Consider the following 26,553-nt stretch of genomic DNA (forward strand, 5'->3'; position numbering starts at 1 on the left):
GTGTGTGTGTGTCCGCGCGCGCCTGTGTGCGTGTGTGTCTCGCTCGCTAGCTCGCCCTGTGTGTAAGAGAGCGAGGGTGGGGGACAGAGGCAGGCAGGCGAGCAGGCAGGGAGGGGAAGAAGAGGAGGGAAGCTATTAAACACACACACTCACACACACCCGCGCGCTCACCCCCGCCCCAACCCCCAGAATCCTCGGGATTGCAGCTGTTTCATGTGGGGCAGCAGTGCTGGCAGGGACGCCGGCCGGGAGCGGCCGGGAGCCGGAGCCCGGCGTGTGCGCGCCGCTGGAGGCTCGCTGGGGCTCCGCTCCCCGCGGGAGCTATTGTTGGTCTCGTCGGAGCTGAGCGCAGAATCCGGACCTCATCCTTCTTGGTCGCCTCTATCCTGCTCGTGAAGCGGTGGAGCCAGCGGCGCAGTGCCTCACCTCCCCGCCGTCCTCGTCCCCGCTTCCCCGGCGGTGGCAGCCTGCAGCCACGGTAAGGCGGCGTGATCAGCTCTACCGAAAAAGCGCCTTGGGGACCGCGGCGGCGGCTCGCCGGCTCCGTCGCCCCTCTCTGCGCTCGCAGGTCCCGGGCAGCTCATGCAGCTCACTGAGGGCTCCGGGAGATGCTGCACTCCTGCTCCGCACCGGGGAGGGAGGGAGGAAGAGTAGGAGAGCCAGGCGTCTAGGTTGCCGGCAAGGCAAAGAGCTTGGAGCCCAGAGCCTCGGCCACCGCAGCCCCGGGAGGCCGCCGCGGACTGGAGCCTGGGAGCGAGTGTTGGCGGAGAGTGGAGAGGTGGGAGCCAGCCCTAGACTCTGGACCACGGGTGGGATCGGTCCAGGTTCCTCTGGTGCACCCAGCTCCTTTTCCCCACCATGGCCCAGTCGCCTGCAGCCCCTCTGCAGACTCGCCCGCCCCAGATTCCCGGCGGGCGCTGGAGGAGCCCACGAGGCGGCGCCGGGCTCCCGTGCTGCAGCCTGCCCTGCGGGGCGAGAACCAGCTACAGCGGCCCCCGTGCGCGCTGCGGTTGGAGCGGGGAACCCAGGGACGCGACCCCCAAGCCGCACGCCCTCTGCAACCCCACTGGCTCCTGCCTATCTTCCTAGTCCACGTTGTTTCTCCTTCGGTTTGTCTCGGAGCGAGTTGAGGCTGCAGGCGCCGGGTGGACTGTCTAGGGGTTCACCGGTGTGAGTGTGTGACTACTGGCACCCCCAGCTTCGGGAAATATGCTGTGTATTGAAATGTGATCTCTGAGCTCCTTAGTCATTTTTCTAGTGATTTAAAAATGCAGTCTTTACATAGGAAGAGCGGACAGAAACTGGTAGCGCGGAATGAGTGTGTGTGTGTGTGTGTGTGTGTGTGTGTGTGTGTGTGTGTCCACATGTAATCCAAGAATACCCTGCTAACTACTGGGGCGGGGGGGGCGGGGGGGCTTGAATGGTCAGTGCTTCTTGGTCGGTCCGTAGGTGGGTTTCTCTGGCCACTGGCTTCCTCTTCTCTGCCCTGCCCCCGCCTAGGCCAGGTTGGAAAGTACTAGAAATTCAATTGCGTGGTCTCTAACTTTGGAAATTGGCACCCCTTTCAGTGGGATACGTTAAGACGGTTTCTGAACTCGGGTTCTGTGTGAATGAGAGTTTTGCTCAGGTTCCCCTCTTCAGACCTATGCCAATCTCCCACCCAGTCACCACCCCCCTCCCCAACCCCGGAGAGAAGGTTTGTACACATGCAGTTAACAGTAAGCCACCTACGCAGCTACAGGGATGCAGGGAGTTAGCCCGGGTTTGCGGAAATCTGAGCGCACTATTGGCGTTTGATTTGCCCTGGAGATCGCCCTGCTGCTTCGTAGAAGGCGCCGGTGGGGCACACTCGCGATCCCCAGCGCCGAGGCCAGAGGGTGCCCATGTGCTGAGCTGTGAGGCCATGCACGGAGGATATCTGCCGAACAGTATCGCGGGCAATTATATAAGCTGCCTCGGTGATTACCCAGAACTGTATTGCGAGCACCCGGTTCTTGCTGAAAGTTTTCCTGCTTGAGGACTGTAAGTACCTGGGAGGGAGATCCACTTCGAGAATGGAGAGCTGGACATCTTGTACCAAGGCGCCCACTTCTGAAAAGGGCTTTGGGTGCTAAAGCTCTGCCTGCTCCCCCCCCCCCCCCCCCGCCAAGGAACGGGCTACTGAAGCAGAGACTGAGTGGGTGGAGATCCAAGATCTGTGAAGAGAAGCGGGTCAGAACTCGGGTTTCTTTAAGTCCTTTGGAGCCTTGTGACCCGGGGAGGGGGTTGTTGGAAGGCCTTCCAGGGAACGTAGTTTTAGGAAAATCGGTGTTCTAGGCAGTCCCAAGAATCTCTCCTTGACCCCTCTCGGCGCTCCTCCCTGTCTTTAAATCCAGCGTCCTTCACTTGTTTAGAAACCTGCGCCCCTGCCCCCGTCCCTTTTAGAAATATCCAGGTGCCCCAGGCATGCAGGCCCAGGTTGGGGATGGTGGTGGTGGGTTAGGAAGTAGAGTATTTGCCTCTAGGAGAGGGTGGGGGTGGGGAGGGGCAACGATTTATGTACCTAATGCGGATGCGATCGCAATGGGTGCGTGATATGGCTTCTGTCTCCTCGCCTCTCTCCTGGACGGAAAACAGTTTGTTTCTATTGCGCTCACCTGCCCTCCCCCGCCCCCCATCTCGCTGCCTCCATTCGCTGCCGCAGCCTGTCGCACGTTGATGGGCTTTGATAGAGAACCACAGTAGTGGAGTGTTTTTAAATCCTGTTTTTCGCCTGTAGAGGGGAAAAGCTATCCTAGCTCTGGCAGAACCCTACGGAACGCTGAAGTCTGGGACTTGGTGGCCCTGAACTCCCTCCCCTCAAGTCATCAGATAGTGTGCATGGGTGGGGAGGGTTTTGTTTTTGCCACATTCCAGCGTCCTGAAACTCCGCATCCCCTCCCCCCTGAAATCCCGGGTCTGTCTGAGTGTGTTCGGCGCTGTAAAATAAATCCTCCCTCGCGCAGACCTGTGGGGCTGTTCGGATTTCCTGCCTCTGCCATGATCCTTAACAATGCGATTGCAAAGCCAACGCTGGGCTGGAAAAAATCCCCAGGTGCCGGCCGGCCTCGTCCTGACCTTGCTGAAGGCGCCTTCGCCTGGGCTGCTTTAGTGGTTCTGGCCCGGTTGCTGGAGCTGGGGAAAGGAGGACTGCACCCGGGAGGTGGCCGGGTTCGCTCCCAGGGCACGGCTGGAGGCCGTTCGCGGCTTGGGGGTGGGGATGAGTTCGGCGACAACCTGTTTCCCAGTTCTCGGGGCCCAACACTTAGCTCCCCAGCCCTGCTGCTGACCCCACGTGACTTGCCTCTCCATCCACCTCTAAAAGCCTGCGGGAAGGGTTTTCCAGGGTTGGCTATGGCCCCCTTCAGCTTTCTGCCAACCTGGGCTGGGCGCCCTCGGCCTAGGGCTTTTTGGTGGCCTGATCAGTGGTCGGCGTTGGCCCGGCTGCAGAGTGGGCGGGGCCTGGTCACCGAAACCCGAGCTGTGGCAGCCAAGTTCCCACCAAGAGCGGGATCAAGCCTGGGTCCCAGCATGTGTCAATATCCCTCCATTCCAATGCCTGATCACTTTCTGTTAAGACCCTGGGTGTGCTTCAAGCGCCCTGCAGCTCTACTTTGCCGGCTTCTCTCTATGCTAAAGTTACAAAGACTGTTTTCACAGGTGGTGGCAGTGAGAACAAGTTTTCTGCGTGTGTGTGTGTGTGTGTGTGTGTGTGTGTGTGTGTGTGTGTGTGTGTTGGAGAGAGGAGTCCAGAGGTTTGTGACCAGGCTAGACCAACGACTGAAAGTGGGTTTTCCCTATTTCTAGGCGTTGTAAGACTCCTGTAAAAGAATCCGTTTTCTTTGTTGAGGGTGACAAGAAGGAAGCTCGCCCTTTCTCCTAGAGGGACTGGGTCAGTGTGTGCTTCATGTCTGCTCCCAGCACTTAATCGTCAGTCATAGGTCCTTGTGGATGTTTAGAGTGGTGGATGCCTCTGTAGATGCTCTTATGGTTCAGCAGCTTTTCCTCCTGGTGCTGGTACTTAAGTGAGTGGGGGCAGGAAGCAGGGTAGCTTGGGAAATTACCATGTTCTTGGGTGGAGAAGGTGTGAGGGATGGAGAGATTCTATTCTCTAGAGATTTCTCCTGCTCCTGGATTGCCAGTCTTGCTTTTAATCAAGTCATCTCTGGGTGGAAGTAGGCTTTGGGCATTAAGCCATGAAACCACCCTGTGCAGGAGAGTCAGTCCTTGCCCCAGGGTGGGGGTGGGGTCATAACCAGTGCTGGGTTTAAGGAGCACAGCAAATGGCATGGTCTGGAATGCTAAGTAGTGAGCAGATGTTCCAGCAGAAGGGTGGGCATTGGGTTAGAGGACTCTCCTCCAATAGAATTTAATTCTTTTTAGTATAATCCCTTCAGCCTTTTGTTATTTTGTGGGAGGATGTTGATGGGGATTCTGAGTTAGAGATTGTGGCCGCGTGGCCGTGTGGCCTTAGGCAGGTTATTTTGGGAGGTTCACTTCTCTCCCCTGCAATCTCCCCTGCAAAATGTGATAATGCTGTAAGTAAGCCCTGACCCACTAAATCTCTGGCAAACTTCACAGATGAGCATCCTGTCCTACCTCTTCTGACTTTCTCCAGTGCTGTCTGTCCATTTGCTGGGTGAAGTTAGTCACAGAAATCAACAGTGCCCAAGAACCAACAACATCGCATCCAACGTCTATTTAAAACCATTTCAAGTGCTTGAAACAAAAATATCTTCTCTTTTCTTAGAAAAGTCATTTCCAGTTTCGTTAGAATTTGTGCTTCATTGGGTCCTTTTTTTTTTTTCTGACAGAATTACATCCTTGTGCAGATTGGCATATTATATAAGCTGATATTTTCAGATCAGAAGTTACAACTGTGGGAAAAGAGGTGATTAGGAATTCAATCGAAAGACTGTTGGACAACACCAGTGAAGGACTCAGTTGAAGACGCCAGTTTCCACGCTTGAACTGTGAGGGAGGTGGAAGGAAAATGGGATTGAATAAACACAGTCATGCAAGCGCTCGCCTGAGTCCTTAGCTGCTTGTCCTATTTGGCTGCTCTGCCCAGGCCCCAGCTTTTGGATTCCCCTGGCCCAGGACACACTCCCACATCCATAAATCTAAACAGTGAGAAGAAAGAACAATAGGATTCAGACCACCCCCCTTGCAAATTTGATTCTAAAAGTCTAGGAGGGTCAATTCAAGTCAACTTTAGAACTAAGGGGCCAATTTTTACCTGCCTTCTTACACGGCAAGTTTATTGTAACTGAGAGCCGTATCATTCCATCTCTGCTTTCCTCTGGCAGATTGCTGTAGGAGACACTTTGAAGGAACATGCCCCAGATCCCAGGCAGCTAAGTAACATGGATTCCCAAACCTTGTGACTTTCCATAGGAAAGTAATGAAACTTGTAAATATAAATGTGTATATGTTTATGTGCGTGTGCTTATACACATATGCACACATACATATATGGTGTATACTGTATGGGTTATGTATTTATTACTTTGTGATCCTTTTTCTCTATTGTTTTTACTTAGATAACCTAGGTAAAATGTTATCATTGAAGCAATTCAGACAGTATAGACAAAAACAAAATCAAAATAGGTTTACTTGCTGTTGGGGTTGTATTTTGAGACCTTATGAGTACAGAAAAAGCGAGATCATATTTGTAATATTTTTAATGCTTATTTTAGCAATAAAGCATATAGTTCTATCCTGTTGTAACACCCTATGGGTGCACACGCATGACACACACACACACACACACACACACACACACACACACACGCACACGGGCAATAATTTCCAATGGCAGTATAGAGCCCAGATGTTTTAATATGACATGCTTTTGTTTAGCCAGTCCTCACTTTTTGATTTCTTGTTTACTTTTAGTGTTTTGTTGTAACATAACCACAATAGTCAGCTTTGTACATTCCACAGAATTTGAGTATTTCCTTAAGACAAATTCCTAGAAAGTAGGGCTGCAGAGTCAAAGGCATGTGCTGTACCAAGGCTCTGTCACACATGAGAAGCAGTAGGGTAAACTATGTTGTCTACATCTTTTTAAACTAGACTCTGGCTGTTTACTTTTCCATCCCCTCTTAGTTTGGGCACTGAGGTGGTGGAGGAGAGTAGAGGTGACATGCAAACCTCACACAGCAGATTTGCATAACTTTGAGATGTTCTGCTGAACTGATAGTCAAATCCTCTTTTTTCCAAGAACATTTTTCTTCCCTGGCTGTCTTGGAATCGTCACTTTTTCTGGTGCTTCAGCCAGCAGTGGAGTTGAAATATGTAAATATGTTCCTCAGCCTTGTAGGTGGGGTTGGCTCCAGGATAAATGACAAACAGTTCTCTGGAGAAGTGAGTGTGTCTTCTAGCACTTGCAGAGAGGGGAGAGCCACACTTTGCATTTCTTCCCTTCCCTTCCCTTCAACTGACCTAGGAGGTCCCAGGAAGAGAGAGTGGAGAGGGACACAGCTCTCAAAGAAGCATGGTTGCTCCACCTGCTAAGTGGCATTGCACTGCAAATCAATCCCTTGTTCTCTTCACTGTCCCAGGGCAATGGTAAATAAATCACTCACTGTACCTACTTGCTGTTTCAAAAGCAAAATTAGTTGGGTATCTCATCTCCTGGATACACGATCCACTTCAGTCAGAGGGGATATTTGTCAGCATTGGTGCTTCCCTGGTTGCTTTTCTGTGACCCAGAAAAGACTGATTCCCTGTGGTCAGATGACTTGTCATCTGACTCAGAACTCTGTGGAACTGCTAAGGGAAGCCTCCCATTCCCAAGGTGTCCCCATCCTCAGCAGGAGCAGTCAGGAGTTCCCTTAGATCTATTAAAAAGGTCACCTCAGGGTTGTTGGATGAGGGCTTGTCACTATGCACTGAGTGGCTCTGTTGGTCACTGCCTCTGACTTCAGACAAGGTTTAGATGCTGCCTTTGATGCCTAGGACACTTTGGTTTCATCAAGGAAAGTGGAAGAATGTTTTTGTCATTTTTCTTTTGTTGGGAAAAGCAGGTGGAGACCGGCAAGTGAAGCAGTCCGTAGAGCAGTGGCCACTGCCCACCTCTCCCCACTTGTCCCATGCCAGCTCTGTGATATGGGAGCTGAGCGCCAGAGGATAACAAGGCAATCAGTTAGCCATTAGCATCCTAGAAATTAGGCTTCAAAAAAAGGGGGGATTTTAACTGGGTCTGAGGCCATACACCTGCAATCCCAGTGCTTGGAGGCCAAGAGTTCTAGGCTGGCCTGGGATACCTAGTGAGTTTAAGGCTAGCCTGAGCTACATAGAAAGCCCCTGTCTCAAAACGATAAACAAACAAACAATTTTACCCCCTGAAAAAGTCTATCTTCTTGCTGTGAAATACCTGTTGGTTTTTGGAAGTTTGGTCTTCAAACCCTTTGAAAGTCAAACAAAAGGGCAGGAGCTTTGCAGATACCTCAATAATCCCTAGAGTCAGTTTTCCCTCACTCTGAAATTGCCTTGGGAGAGGAGAGGAGATTTGAGGCATTGGGAACCAGTGTTGCTCAGAGTTGAACGTGTGTCTGCACCTAAATGAGAATCCCGTTAAGAGGCATATTCTGGTTCAGTGGGCTGGAGGACTCAAGAATTGTATTTTCAACTGATTTGCTACTGGAAGCCAGCCTTGTGTCCAAAGCACATGCTGAGGAGAATGTTTCCAAGCACCTTCTTCTCTGATGTTCTTTTAGAACATGGCAATAGTGACCCCCAGACACCAAGAGGTTCTAGCTATCCTGGATTTGAGGACTTGTATTAGAAAGAGATCATCTGTCTGTCTTACCTTATGGGTCTTGAACCCTGGCATCCTCATGCCCACAGACACAGCTAGAAGGGTATAGCCAACCCTCTTGTCCTCAGTTGTGAAGGGGTGAGAGATAAGAGACAAGAATCAAGGGGGCACCTGTCAAGTGCCGCTGGAGTCTGTTCCAGACGAGCAGTTTGCCCAAGGTCGCATGCATGGAACTGACATTTGATAGGAAGCCTCCCTAGCTCTCACCTCCTGCTCCATAGAATGGTAACTGTAAAACTTTCTAGAATGCCACATCATCAAAATTCAGCACTTAACAAAGTGGTTGTTTTTAGAAGAATTTCTCCTTTTTTTTTTTTTCTGGGTCAACTTTGGGAGTAGATCAAGACATTTACAAATATACATCATTATCATGTAAGCAATTAAAGTGCTTAAGAGCTTAAAAGCAATTTGTTCAAGTTGGTTAATATCCACCCTTCCCAATCTTGTTTGTATTATTAATTTCCTCATCAAACTTGTAATAGCAACTCCACAATGAAGACCCATATCAGTATCTGCTTATTGATAGAACCTTCCCAATGAGGGGTTTGTTTTGAGAAGGTCCACAGTGAAAGGACCCAGTTCAGGATGAGTCAGAGAAACCAGCATTTTACTAAATAAACCCAGCTCTTCTTTGGCCTCTGGATGAGAACTGGTTGTTTAAACGTTTTTATTAAGGTGCAATTATTCTGAGAACCAGTTAGTAATGCAGCTCTTTGCAAACATTAATTAGCTGATCCCTACATCACCCCACATGACTGATAAGTAGCATTAGCCCTCCATTTGAGAGAATAAATGGACACACGAAGCTGAGGGGGTTAAGAGGCCAACTCTCACCCTGATGGAAATATGGCAGTGGCAGGTGGAGTTAGGAGACAACCTGAGTTCTTCACTCAATAGTATGTATTCCAGTGCAATAGACAGCATAGAGCTGCGTAATCTGTGGTCACTAGTCACAGTTGAAGTTAAATTTAACTGAGATGCAACAGAATTAAAACTCCCATTGCCCCAGATGCAGAAGCCATTTTTCCAGGGTTCAAAAGCCATCTATGGATAGTGGCTACCATAATAGATACTACAGTTAGAGAATGCTTCCAGAATTGTGGAAAGTTCTCAGAGGTAGCACTAGGTTAGATAACGGGGATAGTCAAAGAATAAGACAAACATCCTTGCCATTCATGGAACTAAAATATAAAACTCCAAACTGGCTATCGCATAAAGAATACTGAGTAACTCAAACTGTGGCACAGCACTTTGAGGTAGCCATTAGGGAGCCAACTCTAGACAGCAAATGATGAACTCAAACCCTGGCAGCGCCACACATCCCTTGTAAGATGAGCACCCTGACCCTCTTTGGAGGCTCATGCTATTATTTATCACCTTTCTTATTAGCCAAGATTATTTTTAAGACAATGCTGGCTCCTGGAGAGAGTGATGGGAGACAGGCACTTTCCTTCTGCACTGGTCGAAATGCAAATGAATGTACTCTTCCAAGAAAAGCAATTGGGCAGTAACTGTCAGTAGTCACAGAAACCCTTCCTCCCTTTAGTCCAGTATTCCACTTCTATGGAGTCAGAAGATACTCAGAGACAGACAGACAAGTTTTCAGAATAGCAATGTCCCCTGCAGTGTTGCTTATTAGTTGAGGAAAGAGTAAGGAATGGACTGGACAAAGTGTCATTGTAGCTAGATGGTGGGATATTATGCAAAGTTTAAAAGTTGTTTTTGATTTCTTTTTTTTTTATTTCCCTTCCCTCCTTTCTTTTATATTTATTTGTTTGTTTGTTTGTTTTGAAGCAGAGTTGCTGTATAGCTTAGGCTGGCCTAGAACTTAACTAAGTAGTTCAGGCTAGTGTTATTTTTGCTGCCTTCTTGCCTCAGCATCACAAGAGCTAGCATTACAGGTGTGCACCACCATACCCAGTGAGGTTGTCAACCATACTTATCTGGTAGTAAAAGCATTCTATTTATTGAATCCATGTTTATACCTGTATATGTTTCTTTCTTTGTTTGTTTTTTGTATGCATATGTGCACGCTTGCAGAGACTGGAGTTGACAGTGGGTATCTTCCTGAGCTATTCGCTTCCTTGTTTTTGGAACAGGATCTTTCATGAAATTTTGAAGACATATAACTTTCAGCTAGAACAGCTGGGGAGTAGTAAGCTCCATGGATCCTCCTGTCTTCACCTCCATAATGCTGTATTCCAGCCTGGGCCCCCAGCTGCCATGTATGAAGCTGGGTGTAGCATTTGCCTGCTACCCAAGTGCTGGGTAGGAGAGAGATCCCTGAAGTTCACTGATAGCCAATTTGGCAAGTTCCTGGTTCAGAGAAGGAGAAAGAAAGGAAGGAAAGAAGGAAGGAAGGAAGGAAGGAAGGAAGGAAGGAAGGAAGGAAGGGGAGACATGGAGGTTACTCAGCTGAGCAGGGTAGGATAATGAGAAGAACAACAGTTTCGGAACCTGTGTTCAGAGGAAGAAGTGGTATTCAGACCCTGAGACATCACCTTCTTGGCATGGAAACCTTGGGTGCACCTTCCTGTGCCTCCCTGTCATCATCTATTAATAATAGAGAGTGCAGTAAATCAACCTCCCATCTCATAGCAGTGAGGACTCAGTGTTCACCTTAGTAAAGATCCAGCCCAAGCGAGTAGAGATGTAGATGACATTAGAGCCTGGTGCATGCACTGTCTAGAATGCACACTCACGATGTTCCCTGGAGATTTGTGGGATCCCCATTCTCCAGAGGGAGGTAGAAACTGTCTTGTGGTTCTATGATCCTTATCTGACAGGCTTATCTGATTGGTAGAGAGGCAAACCTGGTACAGATGTGGCTGACTGTGGTCCCCATCTGTCTCTGGTCCAGACTAGGAAGCTATTTCCACCTGGTCCATTGTGTTTATGGGCTTCCTTGCAGTGCATAGGGCTGAAATGCTGTGTAAGCCCCTAACCAGTCCCCGCCCTTACTGCTTCTCTCTCCCAAGGAATAAATAAAGCTGGAATGCCTTATTCACAGGGCTGACTGATTAAACTCAAAGGGCCCCCTAACTAAAAAGTAGTTCCGAGCTGCTGAGTGACAGTGGCTGTGAGGCTCAGTGTGGAGACACATTCCCGGAAGTGTCTAGGACTATAGATCAGTATACTCACTACAGCCTTGAGCAATCTCCTCCCGAGCTTTCTCCCCTGGCATCTCAAAGTGGCGCTGAGTTACCACTCCTAGGTTTAATGCCTTCTTCTGTGGGATCTTGACAAGCTACTTAATGTCTGCATGCCTCAGTTTCTCTGTTCATCCAATGGGAATAATACTCAGAAGTTGGCAGAGTTGTTAGCGTGGCTTTTGGGAGAGATCATCCATGACAAGCATGGGAGTCCTTGCTACTGCTGAGTCAACATGATTATTCCCAGAATCTTCAAAGTGATTTATTGACTTTTAGCCCAGTAGCAGAGGGTTTGCTTGGCACTGCAAGGCCCTGGGTTCAATCCTCAGCACCACAGTAAGCAAAGAGAAACAAGAAGGAAAGAAAAGTAATTGATTGAGGTACAGCAAAGTTCTGAGTTCCTTTTTTTTTTCATTGCTGATGGCTCTCCTTTGCTCTGTGGTTTTGTAGAATGCTTTGCCAAGGGTGGGGGGTGGGCATGGGTGGGGAGGTCTTGTAAGACTGGGGAAATGGCAGCACAGTGAAGGCTGAATTCTGTCTTGTCTGGTGGCTGTATACATTCAAACAAGGTGCATAGAAACCTTCTGAGCACCTGCCCTTTTTTCAGTAATCAAGTGGGAACTCGAAGTCTGTCTCCAAAGGGTTTGTATGGTACTTGTGTAGTATCTTTTAGTCAGTGTCCTTTGTGCCAATGGTGGCTTCTGGCATTGGCATATTTCTTCTTATTCGGCCATCTGCTCAGCTCCGGGTCCTCTGACCTGCTTCTGAAGCCTATGAGTGCAATTCGGTAGTGGGCACAGGTCTATGCTGGGGAGGGTCTAAGACATAGGAGGATTTGAAGATACTGGTTGCAAGATTGGACAAGCCTGGCTCCAGGAGGACCTTGGCATCTTTGCCTGTTGATAATGAAGATGCCTGTAGAAGCAGAAAGCCAGACATCTCTGTTGAGCAGATCCCGGTTCAGTAGCCACTGTCTCTCTGCTTCCTGCACCAGCTTGATCTTCTACAAAGCCATGAAGATTCTCTCCCTGATTCTCCCAATGACTGTTCAGAGCCAGCTATAGTTTCATTACAGTGTCTGACAGGGAGTTCTGACCCCATCCGTGCAGTAGACTTACCTGGGAAGTTCTTATCAGAACCCAGCCCCTTTCCCCATGAGTGTTCAACTTGTGTGGGGGGGGGAGGAGGGGGAGGGAGCCAGCAAAGCTACCTCCATGATCACAAACTACAGCCAAGGCTGAGAAATGACTCACTGAGTAGAGCTTCCTTAAATTCTAGTTTCTTCCCCTTTTCAAAGAGGCAGAAAGGATCCCATATTGAGTAATTTATTTATGAGGTGAGTGACCTAATTCACTAAAGCCAGGGGACTAGAATATGGTAATCAAGGCTCCTTTCTCTGCCCTCCACCCTGCCTCTGGCAAACTGGGGCATCTGAGTTGGAGAGTCGGCCTTCTCCCTTGGCCTGCTCTGTTTGCTTCAACAGCTGCATTCTGCATCTGGAAGGCCTTGCCTTGCCTGGTGGTGTCAGGCTAGGCTTTTGAGCTGCTTCTGCTCTTTTTATGCTCTCCTGGGCTGTACCCATTAACCACTCCTGTACAACTTCGCCCAGCCTGTGGAGATTCCTTTGCTTCCCCAGGTAGAAGAAGAGAGGCTGTCTCATCTCTTTCAGCATGTCAAAGACACACTTCATGGTAGTAACCTCCCAAAGTTGTGCTGGAGACAATATTGTGGAAGGGTCTGAAGGCTTTGCAGGTGAGGGGATCTGGGAGATTTTACATCTTGTAGATGACTATAATTTGTTCAGAAGTCCTTGGCAGGCAATATGACTTCACCAGGGAAGATGCTTGCTGTGAAAGTCTGATTACCTGAGTATGATGCTTGGAGTATATGCAAAGGTAGAAGAGATAACACATTCTACAAAGTTGTCTCCTGACACCTATACATGTGCCATGTCCTACTTCAAGTCACATGTGTGAATACACACAAATAAATACAAATACTGCCAATACAAATAATAAAAATGAAGGCATTCCTCACTCATTTGGATGCATTTTTCTTGAGAGCATCTCAAATCTACCTCCAACCTTGGAACTGAGTTGTATTATAGATAGGCCTTTTAATGTCAAATGTAATAGTGCATTTCTCTAGTCCCAGCAACTTGGGATTCTAAGGCAGGAGGATCACACATTCAAGGCCAGCCTGGACAACACAGGAAGGCCTGTCCCAAGAAACAGACAAAACAAAATAACAAACAAGAAATACCTTAAGGCATGTAGGAACTAGCTCTGAGACTCGTTAAGCTGTAGGTTCTCAGGGTTGCAGAGATGACTCAGTAGGAAAAATGATTGATTGCCACACGAACAGGAGAACCGGAGTTTGGATCCCTAGCACCCATGGGAAAGCTGGGCATGGTGGCCTGCTCCTATAACACCAGAACTGGGAGGAGGGGCAGAGGCAAAACAATCCCAGGAGCTCCCTGAGCAGCCAGGCTGGTCAAAATGATGAGCCTTGGGTTCATTGCTAGACTCTGCCTCACAAATAAGATATCAAGAGATAGATAAAGACACCCAGTGTCAACCTCTGGCCTATAAAGGCGTATGTGGAAAGGCATGCACTTTTGCTCCTGTACACACTTGCACACACCACATACAGCCCCTTCACACAAATACAGATGCTTATTCGACAGATTGGAGAGTGGACCTGAGAGACTCCCTGGATCTAAAGTGCTGATGGTGGACACCCCTTTCTCGGCTGAGCTTGAGCAGGGCTCTGAAACTCTTATCTTCCACTCTTTCTACTGTCTTTTCTTCATCTTCCCAAGTCCATAAGTACCAGGTGTGGACCGTTGTAGAAAGAGTGAGGTCTATCAGTAGTGTGCATCTGGCTGCCAGGGCTGCTGTGGTCTCTGTAGTGGCAGCTCAGGGTGCCAGTCAACATAGTCAACAGTGGCCATCATCTTCATGCTAGGGACCAATTGCACTTGCAGCTGGAGCATTTTGCTCTCCAGGCTTCCTTGCCATCCTTAAATCTATTAAACTTTGTGACATATTGTGGAGGAGGTAGCAATTTTATTATTAAAGTATTACATTAAAGATATTATAGTTTTTTCATGTTTGGGGGCAGGAAGTAAAGTTGAATGATAAAGCATTTGTCTAGCATGCGTGTGGCAATGGGTTCGATTTTCTGCACTACCAAAATGAACAAAATATCATATGTTTATCTATATGCTTTCCCCTTCTAATAGCAACAATGCACATTAACACCAGAACATTTAGAAAGCCTAAGGTAACCTAGATAGTTAGTGAAAACAACACATACCCCTGTAGCTCTACAAACAACGGTTCTCTCCAACATTTGGTCTTCTCGCAAATATTGTTTTTATGTGCAAGTCTTTGAAAAAAATTCTCTTAGATTTATTTACTTTTATTTTACATCCTTGAATGTTTTATTTGCATGTATCTGTGTGCACCACAAGGATGGGGGGTCAGAAGAGGACTTCAGATCCCCTGGAACTGGGGTTACTAATCTTCATGAGTTACTATCTCTCTGGTCCCTTACCTGAAATTGTAATCTTCCTCTAATCCTGCTCATCCCTACCACAGAGAGAAAATTATACACATTATTTTTTTACTTTAATGTGAAGATCATTTCCCATGCCATTACATTTTTCTCTCCAGCATGCCATTTAGATATGTAATTTCCCATCACAAGGATGCGCCAATATTTCTCTAATTTCCCAGTGTTGTTTCCAGTTTTCTACCCCTGTAAATAATGCTGAGGTTCACATGGCTGTGGGATTTTCTGTTTAGTTCCTTTTACCCACTTTCTTTACTTGAAATTTCTAGGTCAAAGATGACGTAGCACTTTAGAGCATTTGATCTGTGCTGTTCATGGGCCCCACAGGAGCAGGAAGCAAATATGGCTTCTCCTAGTCTGAGAAGAGTCTGCTCAAAGATGTTCTCAACGTTCCTATGTTAGGTTGGGAGCTGTAGAGACTGTCACTTCCCATGGATGCCAGGATGTCTCTGAGACCTTAGAGCATAGGACTTCACTGCACTCTGCTTCTGGTTGTGTGTTTAAAACTGTGTCATGCCAGGTGAGGTGGCCAGCAGGTGACACAGTTGAACTTAGACCACACATTCTTTCCAGAATTTTTGGGTAGCTTGAGCATGCAGTGAGGAAAAGGAAGATTCTTCTAGATGATCTCTAAACTCTAGCCTCTTGGGTATTTCTTTTGAATAATCTCATAGCTGTCTTGTACATGATGCGTCCCAAACTCAATCTTACCTCAAGGAAGTTTCTACCTAAAGTCTATGGCCTGCCTTGATCAGAGGGAGATACATCCTATGCTTCATAGATCCCAAACATTGGAGTCACCTTTAGTGCCTATTTTTTTGTTTCCATGTCTGAATACAGAACCATCTGTAGATCTTATGATGGTTCACCTTCAAATATAGACCCAGAAACTGACTTATTTTCACTATCCTTATTGCTGTCATGTTGGTCTGTGCTCATCTTCTCTGTCTGGATTGCAGCATCTTCTTGCCCTGGGTTCTCAGTCTGTCCTAGCCCCTTGCAGTTCCTTGTCATCCTTGCAGCTAGAATGATCCTATGGTTTTCTGACATCTCTATTTACATCCTGTGTTAAAATGCAGCTCTGCTCTTGTCCCTCTTCTGCTCAGACCTCAACAGGGATCCTTACTTGCCTCAGGGTCAACATGCTTTCAAAGTTCACAAAGCACCCTCACTAGGTCTCTCCCCACTTGCCTGCTGCCCCAGCCCTCTCTTCCTCACTTTGTAGAGCATCCAGTCCACTCTTGCTTCAAGGCTATTCCCTTGCCTGGGATGCTTTTCCCCTTGATATTCCCAGGGTTAATTGCCCACCCCCTGCTCTGCTCCAATAGCCACTTCTTATCAAGCCTTGCCATTGACAATCTATTTGCAGTCAGAACCTTACTCTCACCCCTGCTCTACTGTTCCACATGTCCCTAACTCTACTACATATTTTCTCCTTTCCATCATGTTAAATGTTATGCTCTAGTGTTTTTAACAAGATCACCCTAGCTGCTATGTTGAGAATAATCTGAAAAGAGGAGGTGGGTCAAGGGCAGAGTGTGCTATGTAATTTACTTATTTATTACACTTATTGGCTGAAAATGAATAAAGACTACCCAAATAGGCACAGGCAGAGAGTGTTTATTCAGAGCTTGTTATAACAAGAGAGTGAGCCACCATCACTTTCCTTTGTCAGTGCCTCAGAGGCAGGCAGGAGAGTAGTCAGCTTCACAGTGAGAGCAGGGGAGGCTTCAGGCTTCTCTGATTGGAGGCTGTTGCCAAGGGAAGAGGGCTAACTAGAAGCCAGCATCCTACAATACTGGTTTATAAAGTGGAGTTGCCTTCCTCTGATTTCAAGTGGAGGTAAGAGTTGGGAAAGCCTGAGGGTCAGGGTTGTTCATCATTTTGGCAAGTTGCTACCAAAGTGCTGGGTCCTAGACTTGCTCTCATGTCTGGTCTGCCCACTGTTGGTTAATCTCAGTCTCTTGTGAATGTTATTAATCTCCACGGAGGTAGAGATCTTTGCCTTTCGTTCACAGAGGAAACCCCAGTGCCTTGACAAGTGAGTCTGTGGGGTCATACCATTTAGTATCTTGCTAAATTGTACAAGGCATCTAGCCTGCATTGTCTCATTTAATCCTTACAACAAACCCAGGAGGTCTTTTTAAAATTATATTTTAGCCGAGCCCTGGTGGTACAACACCTTTAATCCCAGCACTCGGGAGGCAGAGGCAGACAGATGTCTGCGAGTTCAAAACCAGCCTGGGTTACAGAGTGAGTTCCTGGAAAGGCACCAAAGCCACACAGAGAAACCCTGTCTCAAAAAACAAAAACAAAAACAAAAGAAAAAAAAGAAAGAAAAAGAATTATGTTTTAATGTATTTATGTGTGTGCATGAATATGGTTGGGTAGGTGCATGTGCTCCTCCTCCGTATGGAGGTAAGTGGACACTCTGTGAGTCAGTTCTTTCTTTATACCATGTGAATCCCAATGATCAAATTCAGGTTATGAGACTGAGCAGCCTGTGCCTTTTCCTACTGAACCACCTCACCGGCGTCTGTTTAATATAGGTCCTATGGGGGTGGGGGACAGTGAAATGTCTAATAACAACAACCCCGCCTCCCACAGGGAAGTCTTCTTAGTCCTTCTTTCCAAAGGTGGTTTAGAGAGGTCAGGCACCTTGTCCAAAGCCCTGAGCCACAGTGAGTCAGAGAAATCCACTTGGTCCTAAAGCAAGTGTTCCTCCTATAGAGGTTTCTACCTAGCCCGTGGGAAATGGAGGCAGGTGGGGAACTCGCCCAGTGCCAGAAACAAGACGGGCCCCATCTACAGACGTCACTGAATTTTCAGGCAAACCTTTGAGCAGACACCTACCATCACTGCTAAATCAAACCTTGTTTTCGAAATTATTTTGAGCTCTTAGAAGGACCCTTTAAAGCTCTCTTAAGATTCCAAATATATACGTAGTATGGAAAAATTCATTCCAGACTTGAGCTTGGGTGACAGCCTCATAGCATCAAAATAGGCGTACACACACACACACACACACACACACACACACACACACACACATTCAGGCCTGCCTGAATTTCCAGAACATTCTTAGAACTTGTCAAGTTTAAAGCATCACCATGGTAACTCTCATGGTTGTCATTCCTTGATCTGTTGTCCCCCATCTCAGTTTTCCATCCCCCTAATCACCACAAAATTAAGTTCACTTGTTCAGAAATGGACTCCAGAGGCAAGCCAGCAGGTGACACGAAGTTCATACCAGAGGCAGGGAGTGACAGCCAGGTCCTCTGCATCAAACCCCGCCAGTGAAGATAGCTAGGCTTTGCATGTGCCCATCATAGCAACTCTGCCAGCTGCACTTATTATGCTCCATTGTCTTCTGTGTAAACAATGGAGCCACGTTTGAATATAATCCTGCCTGGCTTTAACTTCAACACCCCAGATCTCAGCAGTATGTAGCCAGGACTTTAGGGCCAGTTTCTTACAGGCTTATCAATGGGCTCATCAACAGTCATCCCCTCCCCCGCCCCCGCCCCCGTCCCCACACAGGGCTTTAGATGCTGAGGGAGGCTAAGCTGGATGAAAAGATGTCTTCAGTTCTGCTGCTAGGAGCTTATTTGCTAAGTACTGGACTACTGTGGTGGGAATGAGCCTCCGATCTCTGGAGGAAAGCAAGGAGGTTGAGACTCCCGAGGGGCTTCTTGCTGGGGCTAGAAAATGACACTCAATGTTCTCTCCCAAGATCCAGGGTGAGAATGGCTGGCTTCTTTTGGTGGTGTGTTGTATTGTATTTTGTTTGTCTAGGAGATATATGATATTTTGTTTGTGTTCTTACAAATAAAGCTTGCCTAGAGATCAGAGAGTGGAGCTAGCCACTAGATAACCATAGCAGCCAGGCGGTGGTGTTACAGGCCTTTGATCCCAGCACTCAGGAGGTGGAGACAGGAATGTAAGATGGATGGAGACAATCCTTGGCCCCATTCGGTCAGAGGATCTGGAAAGGAAAGAAGTCACTAGTGGCTACTCCTTTGCTTCTCTCATCTTTCAGGTTAGCTTTATTTGTCAGAACACAAACAAAACACTGCCCAGCAGTGGGGCTCCTCACCAGGATCCTGGGCACCATCATAGAGTAAGACTGGTGAGGTAACATGAGGTTGCTGAGTGAGCTCCAACTCAGACTCCATACGGTGTGAGAAGGTGTAGGCGAGTCTGCTCAGAATTCGGGGCTCTTGGGATCCAAAGGAGTATTTTAAAACACCTACTTGGAGTCAGGAGGACCTCTGCTTAAGTTCTGGCTCAGCCACCTCTGCCTTAAACTCGGCACCATTGGCTGAGTAATTCTCGGTTGCACTGTCTTATACATTGTAGGATAGTCATTGTTGCCCCTGGATCACTAGATTCTGGTGCCTTCTCCACCACTTGTGATGGGCAACATTTTCTGAGACATCGTTAAATGTCACCTGGGGGGGGGGGGGGGGGGGGGGGGGCAAAACAAGATTGTCTTGGATTGAGAAGCACTGTGCTGATGTGTGTGACCTTTGGCCAGTTACCTAAACTCTTGGATTCCTCTTCACTATGTGGTAACCAGACCAACTTAAGGACTAAATGAAAGAACTAGCATAGAGCCTGGCTCAGGGCAGATGCATTTGGGGAAGAGCTCTCATTCCCACGGTGCCTGGCAGAGGCAAGAGAAGCTTCCAAAAGAAAGAAGAGCTTGTGGTCAGACTGGAAAGATGAGAGCATGTTTTCCGTAAGGACATGAACTGCTGCGGTCAGGGTTACTCTCCCTCCTCAGTCTACCCCCACAGGCCTACTCTCACGTGCTCTTCACCCTTTCTTCTTTCCTGTGAGACTGACTCAGTGGCCTCTTAGCTTCCCGAAGAGATGGGTTTGATTCTGGCCTCCGTTTAATTCTCCCAGGGCTTCAGGTGTGCATGGACTTGCCCTGCATCCCGCAGCAGGCCCAGAATAGTTCCTGTTTCCCCTATCTTGTTAAGTATAGATTGGAAATTTCTTTCTGCGCAGCTGCTCCGCAAAAGAAAATGCCCTGAGTAAGCTTTCAGATCAGGTCTGGATGAGGCAGCCAGAAGCTAAGAATGTGGTTGAATATTTCATGGAGACCCTTTCAAACCATACACTCAGTTCTCCTGGAAAGTGTGGGGAGAGACCACAAGCTGGGAGTCAGGCTGCCTCAGCAAACCCTGCCTGCTAGGTGGAACTTTTGTGGGGAAGAGTCTCTTCACTTTCTCAAACCTCCATTTCCTCACTTACAGAAATGTGGAGACTTGCATCTGCTGTGAGGGTTGTCAGGGGGAGGGGCTCTAGGGGGTCATACAGGTAGAGGACCTGGCAGGGTCCTGCAGTCTTAGAGTCTGTCTGTTGGGACTGTCCTTTGCTATTACTAGAATGTGTGGTTTGAGGGACAGCACTATGCTGAATGACATAGACTCATGGCATTAGATTCCTTGAGGGACTGGGTTGAGAGTGGCCTTCCTAGTCTTCCCATTTGAATTTGCACTTTGGGATTGGGCCTGGAGTCTTTGGAGGGTGTACCAGAAGACCAGATGCAGAGAAAGCTTTCCCCGTGCTTCCAGCAGCCCAGCTGAGCATACTTGGGATTTAAAAATAAGCCAGCCTATCAGAAGGCAGTTTTAAAATATAGCTGTGACAAGCAAATGCTTGCCCTGCTATGGCACAAAAATTAGTCATTAGAAAGGTCAGATGAAGCCTAGGAAACTCACAAGCCCCAGCCCCCACCCCAGGCCCAGCTCCAGCCAGGCCAGACCCTCACTCCTCCTGTTTCTACCAGGGAGCTGAGGTTGTTGTAATAAAAACACGAAGAGTAGGGTGTTTTGTAACTATTTTTATACCGACATCAGACTTGATGTTAGTGCTTCTGAATTATTTAACGTTTTTCTTTCTCAGCTGGCCTCTGTAGCACATTTCTCTTCCAGGGCGGAGGGAGTCGTTTTATAGGAAACCAAGGAGGCAGACAAACATTGACTGTAGGCCCTCTGCCTTTCTGTCAGGAGAATGACAGTATCGGGTGTCCTGTTATGGACCAGTGGCCTCCTATTAAAGGGAGATGGCAGGTAGCTTGTCTCCATTTTCCAGACAGGGAGATTGTGGAGCTTGTGTGATAGAGCTAGCAGGAAGGGTGGGGACTGAGATCTTCAGGTGCCTGGGTCTTTCTGACTCCAGAGCTGGTGGTGTTTCTGGTAGAAGGCTCTGTACATGCAGCTGCACTCTATTGTATGTCCATATAGGCTCGCATCACCTGTTGGCTTACAGGGTGCCCGCTCATATCACTCCCTGAGAGTATGAAGGTGAACAGGGCTGAGAAGATGAGCCTCAGAAGGCTGAAGAGTGGGAAGAGGAGGGGCCTCGTGGTTCCTGTGTATTGCATCACAGGGAGATTGCTGCTCACTGTGGTGGGAAGCTGGTTCAGAGCACTTTGCAATTCACTAGGGCATTTTAACTTGAGTCTGTCAGCTCTGTGGGCGTGGGCAGAGCAGATAGAGCCCCTCCCTCACCGTCCAGCCTCTGTATCTTGGGCCTCTTTGAGGGGGCAATGATTGGCAGCCTCAAACCACCCCTAACAATGGGAAGCAAGGAGATGGACTCTTATCTGCTGTGTCTCATAATTAAAGCTCATCATAGACTCTTAGTGGGCATTTGAAATAGACATCTGGGCTGAAAAAAATCCTGCTGCAGGTTGGGATGGCCTTGCTGCTACTGCCCCATTGTTATCTGTGTCTTCATTTCAGAGTCAGAGATTAGACATTTCCCTTATTCTCTTCCTCCAGCTCCTATTTAATTATCAGTGACCCCAAGATGACTCTCCTTTAAGCATTTTAAAGTCCTCATTCTACTGTATGTGAAACCTCGCTTAGAATTGTGATATGAAGTCTCTGGGGGGGGGGAGGGGCCTCTGGAAATTAGCTAGGGACAACTTACTTGAAAAGTGTCCATTCTTATGGTTTCAATAATGTTCTCCATGACAAAATAGCTGTTTCGTAATGTTAATAACAGCTGTATTTTGATAGGACTGCACTTTATGACTCTATCAAGTGATATCACATTCTGTTAAATAAAGTAATATTTGACACGGGCAGATTCCATGTTATTAAATTTTAGATAGCTATATAAAATACTCAGTTCTCCTTCATACACACACACACACACACACACACACACACACACACACACACACACACACACACACACACACACACACACACACACACACACACACACACGTGCATATTAAGACAGCAGTGCCCTGTCCATGACTTTATGAAAACGTGCAGACTCATGGAATGACTCCTTTCCTTCAAAAATGGCTTCTTATATGAAATGTTTTCAGTTTTAAGTTTTACAAGAACAAAAAAAATGACTGGTATGTTTTCCAACATTGCCGCTTATGATTCTGTAAAAGGGAAGGAAGAGGGAGAGCCACATTTTCAGAGTCAATCCTGTGTGACAGATGCCTCGGTGTGTGTGTCATAGCTCATCATCTCATGGGACACACAATACTGCAGGAGCCCACTGGATCTTCTCTTACAGGTTAAGTGGAGTCTCTAAGGATACACTGCTGGTGGAATTATCATTGAGCCTGGGTTTATCTGACCGGAACACATGCATTGCCTTGCACCTGCCCTGCCCCCCCCAACCCCATATTGGCTCCCTGGACTTGCTGTAAAGCATGTTTTCCTGTGTTGTGCATGAATGTGTGGTGTGTGGAAGGGAGTAACAGTTCTCTCCCTTCATGGGGGAGAAGAACTTTTGGCAAACTGTTTGTTTCCAAATAAGTTTGGGAAATTCCAAGTAAGGCTGGCTAGACATGTATCTGCATTGCCTCAAGCCATGGAGCCTTTCCCATGGGTGCATCTGCAGTGGGGTAAGGAGCAGGTAGGAATTCCCCAACTGTATGGGGCTGTATCTCAGTGGTAGAGTGCTTGTCTTGCATGCTTGATGGCCTGGGTTCAGTTCCTAGTGTGAAGGGAGGAAAGTTCTCTCAAATTAAGAGTTGTAGAATGTCCCCAAGAGAGGAGTAGGGAGCCTCCAAGCACTGTTTCCCAATGAAGCCCATGGATTCTTGAATGCACAGGGTTAGAGCAGTCATTTCTCGGTTAGTAATGTGCTGGGACCAAGAGCTTTGGATAGCCTGCAGAGTCCCTCTGACTGCCTGCTTCTCAGATAAAGGGAGTCAGGTATTTTTCTGCCCCTTTCCAACTTATCTGATAGGAAACGTCAAAAAAATTAACTAAAGGAGTAAGCACTTAACTGTTTGTTTGTTGGTTTGTTTTTGTATGTTATCAGGAGGGAGGAAACCTTTACTATGTTTTGGGGAAGATTTATGCTGGTGAAAGAGCTAAAAGGTAAAGATAAGCTTTTAAAATACACATGAAGCGAAGCGCACACAGTGGATTAGAGTAAAATATTGAAATTGTGTTCTATTAAGAGAACTTTAAAATCTCCTACTCTCCCTCCCTCCCCCCTCCTTCTCATAAGTACACATGTACACAGGAACATGTATAAAATACATGGAAAGTCTCAATCTCAAACCCTACCTTGAATCTGGAGGGAACTGAGGGATAATTTGTTGCATCCACATTGCTGGGGGTAGAAAGGCAGTGCCATCAACCATCAAGCCTCTTCAGGGGACACAAGATGGAGACTTGGATAGAACATTGATGTCTAACATATCCAAACTATGACCACACGGCCAACCCTAACCTCTTAACTTCCTTACAACTAACCTAGGAGATGAGTTCTTTTTCACTAAGGGAAAGAGGCTGGGGAATTTTAGGCAGCATGACCCATGGCTAGTGACATGTGGTGGCTCTTTAGTTCACTACAAAGGCAAGGTCACAGCGTCAGGTCTGGAACACAAGTTTTTTTGATTGTAGAGCTCACTTTCTTCCAATGTTCACTACCTGTGCCTGACTCCAAGGAAAGAGCAATGGGCTATCCCAGCTGTCTCCTGGAGAGCCAGGAGAGAGCACCCCATCCCGGGGGAGTGGTTGCTGTGGGTGCCCATGTGAACAGGAGGAGGAGCAGAACTCCTCCCTGTGGGCGTGAGCCTTGGCTTCCTCTTCTCAGCTGTTCAGGTAGCTGGTAAGCCTTGGAGTGAGTCATAGAGCAGACAAAGGCCACTGACTCAGCGCAGAGGGAGGCACCTTAGTTTTTAATTCCATATTACCATGGCTTGCAGTTGTTTTGAACTCTTTCCTATGTATTTTTGAAAAGCCAGGTGCATGAGAGAGAGAAAGAGAGAGAGAGAGAGAGAAAGAGAGAGAGAGAGAGAGAGTTTAAATTTCTTTGACTACTTGAGTTGTGAGTGTGTACTGGAGGCAGGGATATGGCTCAGCTGCTGTCCTGATGGGCTTCATTCCATCCTATGCTTCAAACATTTCTGGGCTCAGCCTATGATAGATCTGACCCAGGGCATAAACAATCCAGTGAGGTTACTTCCTGCGTGGGGTACCTAGGGAGACAATTTATTTATTCAGGCAGCAGGGCTGTGGCTCAACACAAGGTGGAATTCCTCTTTGGGAATGTGTCAGTTCAATCATCCCTTTACTCAGTCTTTCAAGTAATATTTGTGGAGGGCGTCTGATTTTCCTGGCATAGTGGTAGACAGAGTCAGGGGAAGAGACAACACCTGACTCCAAAAAGAGTGTAGCTTGCTGGAACAGAGCCACACGAAGGAATGGCTGCAAAGGGTGTAAGTGTCCCTACACATACATATGAGCTACCTCTGCCTAGAGGCTGTCGGGATGGTCTCACGGGAAAGAAGAAGCTTGGTGGGAGTATGGCTCAGTGTGCTAAGCTCTCGCTCTGTAAGCATGAGGACTGAAATTTGGATCCCTAGCACTCACATAAATTCTGGATGGGTGGAGCAGCTCACCTGTAGTCCTAGGATGCAGCAGGCAGAGAAGGGGGATCCCCAAGTGGAGACAAGGGGTCCCAGAGCAAGCTGAATAGATAGATTAGCCAAACTGGTGAGTGCTGGGTTCAGTTCAGAGATACCCCCTTAATAAATAAAGCAGGGAATCATGAAAGAAGACATCCATAGTCAACCTTGGGCCTCTACATGCATGTACACACATACATACACACACAACACACACATAGACATAAAAAAAGATAAAGCCTGAACTGTACGGAAGGGTGATTGGTGCTAATCATGCTGACAAAAGAGGGCATACTAGGTGCAGGGAGCAGTATGTCTTAAAAAGTGGAAACATGGAAAGTCAAATTATTTCAGTAGGACTCAAGCCGAGGGCAGTATATATCAGAGATGGAGCTGAACAGAGAATAGGTCAAAGTCCCTAAAACACAGAATTAGCCCCCAGAGTCTGATTAAAAGTCACTGTATTAATTGTGACTCTATAGATGTGACACCTTGCTGCCAGGAATGTCAGTGTTTACCTTTATCAATTGCGTATTTAAGAAACTAGTTACACTCTAAAGCAAATTTAGCATCACTGAGATGACTTTTGCTTGGGAGTATTCTAGACAACCGTGTTCTGTACCTGTGCCTGTCGATGTAAGTCATAAGTAACTCTTTGGCCTTTCTGCTTCATTCTGCTTTGTTTTGCTTTGTCTTGTTTGGGACAAGATCTTGCTAGGTAGTTGAGTTGGTCTTCAGCTTGTGATTGTTTCTGCCTCCCCAGTAGCTGGGATTATGGGTGTGTGCTACCATATCTGTCTGCTACTGGGCTCTTGAAATGCAGATACAATAGAATTTTACATTTTATTTAGTGTACTATATAACATTTAAATTATTATTATTATTATTTTATTATTATTATTATTATTATTATTATTGGTTTTTTGAGAAGGCTGTCCTGGAACACACTCCATAGACCAGGCTGGTCTCAAACTCAAGAGATCCTCCTGTGTCTGCCTCCCAAGTGCCAGGATTAAAAGCGTGTGCCACCACCACCCAGCTAAATTTTAATTATTTTAATGTTATTCATTATTCATGCTTATTTATTATATTTAAATTTTCATTCTGTTGGGTGATCCTGGTCTAGTACGGGCTAACACACAAGACCATTGCTCATTCACACACCATTTGAGGTAGATGGTAGGAAAAGAGCTTACCTGGAAGTGAACATCCAGGAGTTAAGGGGGTGACCCGATCTGCCTGGAGGTTACCAGGGAAGACTTCAGAGAATAGAAATGCCTCTAAAGAGCCTGACAGTTGAAGAGATCTTCAAGTGAGGGTATGTGGGAGGATTCCTGAGACAGAAGGCAAACCATACAGAAGCTCTGAGGAGGCTTGTGAGGCTGGGAAATGAGGGAGGGTGAGGTGACCGTGGGACAGAGGAAGACCATTAAGGAATTTGAACTCTATTCTGACGGAGCAAAGGAACTATGTCTAGATGATGTCACAATATAAATAGAAACAATGCCAAGAGCCTCACCTAAAATCACAGGAGACATGCATTTTCTTCAAAGGATATAACCTATAGACATGGAGCATCAACCCCACAGTTCAAAGCCAGGATTGCAGAGTCATAATGCAAAGTTGAAACTTGGGTGCAGCTCTTTTATTGGGTATAGCCTCTTTGTTATACATCCTGTTCTCTCTCTCTCTCTCTCTCTCTCTCTCTCTCTCTCTCTCTCTCTCTCCCATGGTTGCAGTTTCCTACAAACCTTTTAAGTTCAAATAACCTATCTTTCCTAGAAGAGGGAGAAGAGGGAGCCACCTACAGCCCAGAGAAGAAACTAATCTCAGAGAGGGTAACTGGCAGGCTCAAAGCTACTCAGGTTTCCCATTGGATATACAGCCTTGCACTAGATGCTAGGCCTCAGTCTCTGGGCTAAGACAACTCTAAATGTGTTTCCAGTGCTTATCTAATAATCAAAATCTGAGATACCTGCCTTCAAAGAAAAAAAAAAAAAAACAGTTTTTTTTGAGTGATTTCTTCAGCATTGCACAAATGTGCTAAATATTGATGTCTCACGCCAGTCCTT

At 47.1% G+C, this 26,553-nt stretch overlaps 1 protein-coding gene across 1 annotated transcript in view; it reads left to right on the forward strand.

Moving 5' to 3' along the window:
* The first annotated feature begins 135 nt into the window (after window positions 1–135).
* Tenm4 (teneurin transmembrane protein 4) overlaps window positions 136–26,553 on the forward strand; it is a 761,032-nt gene continuing 734,614 nt past the window's right edge. The window contains exon 1 of the mRNA XM_036186680.1: window positions 136–478. The gene's annotated coding sequence lies outside the window, so the exon portion shown is untranslated. The remainder of the gene's footprint in view (window positions 479–26,553) is intronic.

The sequence above is a fragment of the Onychomys torridus genome, chromosome 1 (assembly GCF_903995425.1).
Source record: "Onychomys torridus chromosome 1, mOncTor1.1, whole genome shotgun sequence".
NCBI lineage: Eukaryota > Metazoa > Chordata > Mammalia > Rodentia > Cricetidae > Onychomys > Onychomys torridus.